At 55.2% G+C, this 6,000-nt stretch overlaps 1 long non-coding RNA gene across 7 annotated transcripts in view; it reads right to left on the bottom strand.

The window, feature by feature from the left end:
- LOC110408167 overlaps positions 1–6,000 on the bottom strand; it is a 32,502-nt gene that overhangs the window by 2,068 nt on the left and 24,434 nt on the right. The window lies entirely within an intron of this gene.

The raw sequence follows: 6,000 nt of genomic DNA, 5'->3' as shown, positions 1-6,000 counted from the left end.
AAGGTGATGGGTTAGCCTTGGGACAGATGGATGGACAGACAGACAGATGCTACACATCCTGGCTGCTGCACCAAGATGCTTGGGAAAATAAAAAACCAGACCAACAAAGCCCAGCCTGAGCCATTGCAGCACTCATTTCTTCAGTGTCAGGCTGTGAACGGGGCCCCGGGGGCTGTGGGGCTGCTGGCTGATAAGGAGCAGCTCCCTAATCTCCAGCCCCAGCAGCTGGGCGGGCGGTGGCGATAACGCACATGCACCCTGCGTCCGGGGGTGCTGTGGGGTTTGTGTAGGTGCAGGGGGTGGGAGGCAGCGTGCCCCCAGCGCAGCACCCCGCTGCCACCCCCACTGGGATGCCGCACAGTCAGGGCACAGTGCACGGTTGGCATTGGGGTGGGCGTGGGCAGCCCAGCTTCTAATGGGGGTATAAAGCCAAAATCGCCGTGCTCAGTTTGCATTGCCAAAATAACTCTAATCAGTGGAACGGTGAAAACCAACTGTGGAGTTCACACGCCTGAGAAGAGGAGTTTCCCTGGCAGTGTGAGGGGCACGGGGACCTGCAGACCTCCCTGGAGATGTGCAAGAGCTGGGGATGCCCACCCGGTACTGGGACTGTGCCACGGCACTGGGAGCACCGAGCGCTGCCGTCTCTGCTCCACCTCTCCCAGCTCCTGGGACAACTCCACGGCCCCCGTGTGCCAAACTGCACACACGATAAGCTCCACTCCAAAGCACATTTTTGTCAGAGGGCAGCAAGATAATATCTTAAAATAGCTCTGCGTGACATTTGATGGGGGCTGCGCCACTGCCCTTTCCATGGGCTGCCTTCCCTGCTCGCCCTCCGCAGCCCTGGGCAGGAGCATCCCGTGGGAAGGCTCTGCTCCTACAAGCTGAAGCAGCCACGTGTTACTGCGGAGGCAGCGCACTCTGCAGTGGGCATCGCTCTCTCCCCATGGCACAGAGCACTGCATGGCACTGTGAGACAAAGCCCTGCCTCCCTGCCCTGGTGTCCCCGCAGTCCCCGTGCCAGCAGCCCCGCGCCCGCTCTGCCCACACTGCCTTGGCTCAGGCTGAACGGCGTTTGGCCAAAGCCCCAGCAAGGGAACAAAGCGGAGAGCCCCAGTGAAGCGTGGGGGAACTGGGGGAGGGCCGTGCTCCCTGCGCAGGCTGTCTCCAGCATCAAAAAACAACACTGCATAAAAGTTTAATCTTCCCCTCACTGCCGCCGCCTCCTTTTCCCTCTCCCTCTGCTCCCAGCACTGCTCAGGGAGGCTGGGATGTGTTTGCTGGGGTGCACTGGTGGCTGTGTGACACCATCGAGCAGAGTGAGGGGACGATGCCAGCATCCTGCCTCGGGCAGGCCAGCTCCAGTGCTCGCAGTGCTGCAGGCACACAGCCTTAACCCCCGCAGTGCCAGCCGGAGACAGTGCAGCACCACAGGCCCCAGGCTTGCAGCAGCACTGACAAGTAAATGCTTGAAAAGAATTTATCCCTCCACAGTGGATTTTAGGCACATGCTCCAAATGTCTCCAGATTTGCTTATGCTTCTGTGCTGCTGCTAGCATGTCATATTTAAAGGCTGAGTTTCTGTTTCTGTCTAACCTTTCTTAATGGAAGGTTAGAAATGTCTTCAAAGAAAACAAACATTGCAATGCCGACACCAATGTTCTAACAGTTTTTAAAAGGCCCATGCGAGCAGCTTCTTTATTCAGTTCAGAATTTCTGTGGACAATCTGCATCGTTGGCATTGCACTTAGGAAACAAAGCAGCTCACATATATAGGAAAATGTGGCCCACACACTGTTGCACTGCAAACCCAGCTCCTCTTGCAGTGGCCGAACTGCAGCCAGCCCACAGTACCCAGTGTTTGAGTGATCCTGGGAGCCCAGCTGAACGCTGGAAGGAGTTGGGCTCTTATCCAGGGCACAGACACCTCGCGTCCCCCAGCCCCTTCTGCTGTGCTAGTATCCCCAAAGTCCATCTCTGCCTGCGAGTGCATACCTGCAGCCCTGCATGTCCCATCCCCATGGGTGCCATGCATGGCCTGAGAGCAGCCAGCAGCTACTTAAGCAACAGCACAGGGCTGTACACAAATGCAGTACTACCTCAGCATCCATGAAATGCACACCTGCTCCCACACGGTGCCATGGCAGGACAGCCCTGTCCTCTAAGACACACATGGGTGGCTCTTTGAACTTCAGAGTTGTGTTTCATGCACCCAAACCAGCCATCCAACCCAGCCACCCCGAACAGCCATAAAACCAGCCACCCACCAAACCAGCCATGAAAACAGCCATCCCAAGCAGCTCCCCAGGATGGCCGCCCAGTGCCCTCCCTGCCGCAGGTGGCCATGCCTCAGCTGGTCGCCCAGGGACAGCCCTGTCCCCCCGTGGCTCGCCTGCCCCTAGCACGCTGGTGGCGATAAGGCTGGAGGATGCTTCCTTTGTGCTGTCATCGAAACAAAATAAAGCCTGTCTGCCTCCAATACATATTTGTGTCTTAATTGTTCTATTCCCTGAGCCTGTGTACGCCTGGCCACGCCGCTCTTGCCAGGAAAGCAGAGCACTGATCATCCTCAGATGGTTCACACAGAGGTTTCTGTTTTGTTTTGTTTTAACAAGGATCCAAGATGATAGGGGGAGGGAAAGAACTTTTGTCCTCTGCTTAAAATAATTCAAGAGCTTTCCACTGTCTATGCCAGGCCAGGCCGAAGCAGATATTTGCATAACAAACGAGCTTCTCCTCGCTCTTCAGCCCCAAGTGACTCCTGAGGCTCCTGAGGACCAGGCTCCATCTCCACTCCCTCCCACCGCTGTCCCACAGCTCCATGCTGAAGGAAGCTCCTGGTCTGTGCGAGGCAGCCGAGTGCTTTCACTGAGCGAGCTGGAGAAACTGGGTGGAAACAAATGTTACCAGAGCCCGAGCGCCTCACCAGTGGTATCCAAACAGTGCATTCTAAGGAAGGTGGAAGAGAAGGCAGTTACTCATTTTGAAATGAGTTTCTATGGAGATTAGATTCTTTCCTTTTTTAATTACATGACATTATAGCTACACAATTAAAAACAAGAATCTTTAATTGGGCAGACACCATCCTCCCTCCACAGACCTCTAGACCCACGAGCATCTTCGCAGCCCTCCTTCGGTCACTCCCTCGTGGCTTTATGTCCTCACACTGCGGCTCCCGAACCCGCTCCGTGCTGGGGGTGAGGGGCAGCAGGCAGAGCAGAGCGGGACGGCCCTCCCCTCAGGTTGCTGCCAGCGCTGGGCCTGCTCATCCAGGTTACAGCCAGCCCTTTTGGCACCGACACTCCAAATCCCCCGGCCCCCAGCACTCCCCATGGCACGCACAGGAGCCCCCGAGGCCTTGCTGTGGGCACGGCCTGGCCGCAGCAGCACAGCGTGAGGCCTGCCATCAGCACACAGCTTGCACTCCGGCTGTTGGCGAGTCATGCCTGGCTGACCCACAGCACTGCTTCATTCTTGTGCCGTGCCCCCAGCAGGGCAGGTCACAGACAACACGTGCTACAGGGCAGAATGAGGATCCTCCTGGCCATTTTCAAAAATATTTTGAGGCAAAACATCCCTGCCCTTGGCACATGCTGCTGGGGGTGTTCCTGTTGCTCACAGGCTGGCCCTGGTGCTGCTGGATCCCACTGAAGGCTTTGTGCCCCCTCACCCCCTGCTGCCCCTTCCAGCATCACCAGCAGCATTAGGACCTGGTGCCCACCAGCAATCTCACATGGAGCGGCTGAGTCACACTAACAGACAAAACACTGGAAAAAAATAAGGATTCACACAGCAGAGAAAGGGGAGATGCGCATGGCATCCCCACACAGCTTTCTTCCCACGTGGCCTATAAGGACTGGCCAGGAGCCTGTGCCACCCCCTGCTTTTCATTGCTTCAGCCACAGCAGCCCCCAGCAGGACTTGGGGAGACTTCTGGGTTTTGTTTTCAAATCAGCCCTGATGCTGTGCAGCTATAGCAGGGCCAAGAGGCTCTGCCCTGGGATGGTGCTGCCCTGGGCCTCGGGTTTGATCTGATTCCTCCCACCTGCAGCTTGCTGCCTTGTCTGCTTCCTCCTGCTGCCCAGTGCCAGCTGGTCACAAGCCCTGCTGCATCTGGGTGCCAGCTGCAATGGCACAGGTACTGGCAAGACGGTTAAACCGGTCACCAGTTTAAAAAGAAAAAAAACCAACAAAATTGCAACAAAAGACCAACAAATAGTTGACTCAGTTCCCAGGCAAATAAAAAAGAACAGTTTGGGATCGTCACTAGTGTCCCTTTGTTTACTGAATGCAGCAACAGAATAGACAAGGAAAGAAAAACCCCTCCTGATAGCGACAGCTCAGCGTGGGCGAAGCAGGCTGGGACATGCCCAAGGAAAGGAGGGTCAGGCGCGGTGCGTATCTGCTGGTGACGGGAAATAAATGTGCCCAAAAGCACTTAAAAGAAAATAAAAAGGACCAGACCTGATTGCAGCAGTTAGGAGTGATATATTCTTGGCACGGAAACAGAAAGCAAATTCATAGCAGGTTTGGAGCCGATCTTACTGGCTTACATGGGATTTTATACTTAGGTAATTCCATTGTTGGCTGGCGATACCTGATTTATGCCTGAATAAGGTCCTGATCCTGCAAACATTTACTTATGTATTTTAGTTTTACCTTTGCCCCAGACGCCCTATTAATTTCACTGCAGCAAGGATAGTGCTTGTTTGCAAAGCTGGCGCCTTTGCAAGAAGAAAATCTATGCCATAACGCCTGAAATGAGGAGGAAATTTTGCAGTGAGAAGTGAACTCTCACAGATCGGGGTCTTCCTGTGGCCTCAGGCAGTGATGTCTGCAGGCACACACAGCCCCTCCAGCCCAGGAGCTTCAGGAGGCAGCAGAAGCAGAAGCCTGCAGCTGCTCTCAGCTCTGGCAGCCTCTGCAACAAGTGGGGAATCAGGCAGCAGCGTGGCACTATGTTCAGCGTGACATCACCATTTCCCCTGGGCAGACCATCAAGATGAGCTTCTAAACAGAGCCAAAAACATATTTACTTGTTGTTTCAGTTCAAGAAAGTGATGTTTATTGTTAAAACCACTGGGTTTACCCTCGCTGTCAGGAGAGGGGGTATGCTAAAATTCATCCATCGAATACCATCCCTTAACAACACAATGACCAAATCTGCTTCAGGGAGACCACAAGAATAAAAAACCTGACAGAGGGGAGAAGGAAAAGCTGTGAAGATGTGGACACATGGACAGAAGACAGCAGCTTCAGTCGCCAGCCCGGCGAGATGCCCCCGGCAGAGCCGTTGCTCACATGCCCATCACATGGGAACTCTCTGCTGCTAAAACCAGCCAAAAGAGAAAAAAAAAGGGGGGGGGGAGGGGGGGCTGTGTATCTTGGAGCAGCTGCTTTCCTCACTGCTGCTGCCAAGCCTTCCTGAGAGCAGGGCTACTCCTCAGCGCAGGGCAGAATTCATTTGCTCACAATGGAGCCGCAGGGCTCTGTGGGCAGCCTGGGCTGTGTGCGGCTGGGGGCTGCTGAGGGCCTGGAGCCCAGCCCAGGGGCACTCGAGGCTGTGGGAGGGCCCAGAGCAAAACCCCTCCAGTGCAGATCCCTGCTGCTCCCCGTTGGAGATGCTTGGCCAACATGCAACAGTTCCCATCCCAAACCCAGAGCTAGCTGCCCAACAAAGCTTGGAAGCTGCTTGTGTGATGTAGAGCACTTCAGCTCCATGAGAACGCTTCCTCCCTGGCACATCTGTCAAAGAGCAGCAGTGAGACACGAGCTGCTACACTTCGATTTCAGCATCTCTACAAGCTAATGGCTTGCTGCCTGCAGGCTGGGGCTGCTGCTCCAGAGCTGGAGCACAACATGTGTGAGTCTGGAGCTGTGGTGCAGCCCAGGTGGATACAGCCTGCAGCAAATGCAGGTACTGTTGGGGCATGGGCACAGCCACAGCGCTGCTGCAGCATCCCCCGCCCTGTGTGTCCTGCATGGCTGCAGGCTGCT

This window comes from Numida meleagris, chromosome 19, assembly GCF_002078875.1.
Source record: "Numida meleagris isolate 19003 breed g44 Domestic line chromosome 19, NumMel1.0, whole genome shotgun sequence".
Taxonomy (NCBI): Eukaryota; Metazoa; Chordata; class Aves; order Galliformes; family Numididae; genus Numida; species Numida meleagris.
The sequence above is the reverse complement of the archived record's forward strand: the minus strand, read 5'-3'. Positions and strand labels throughout refer to the sequence as shown.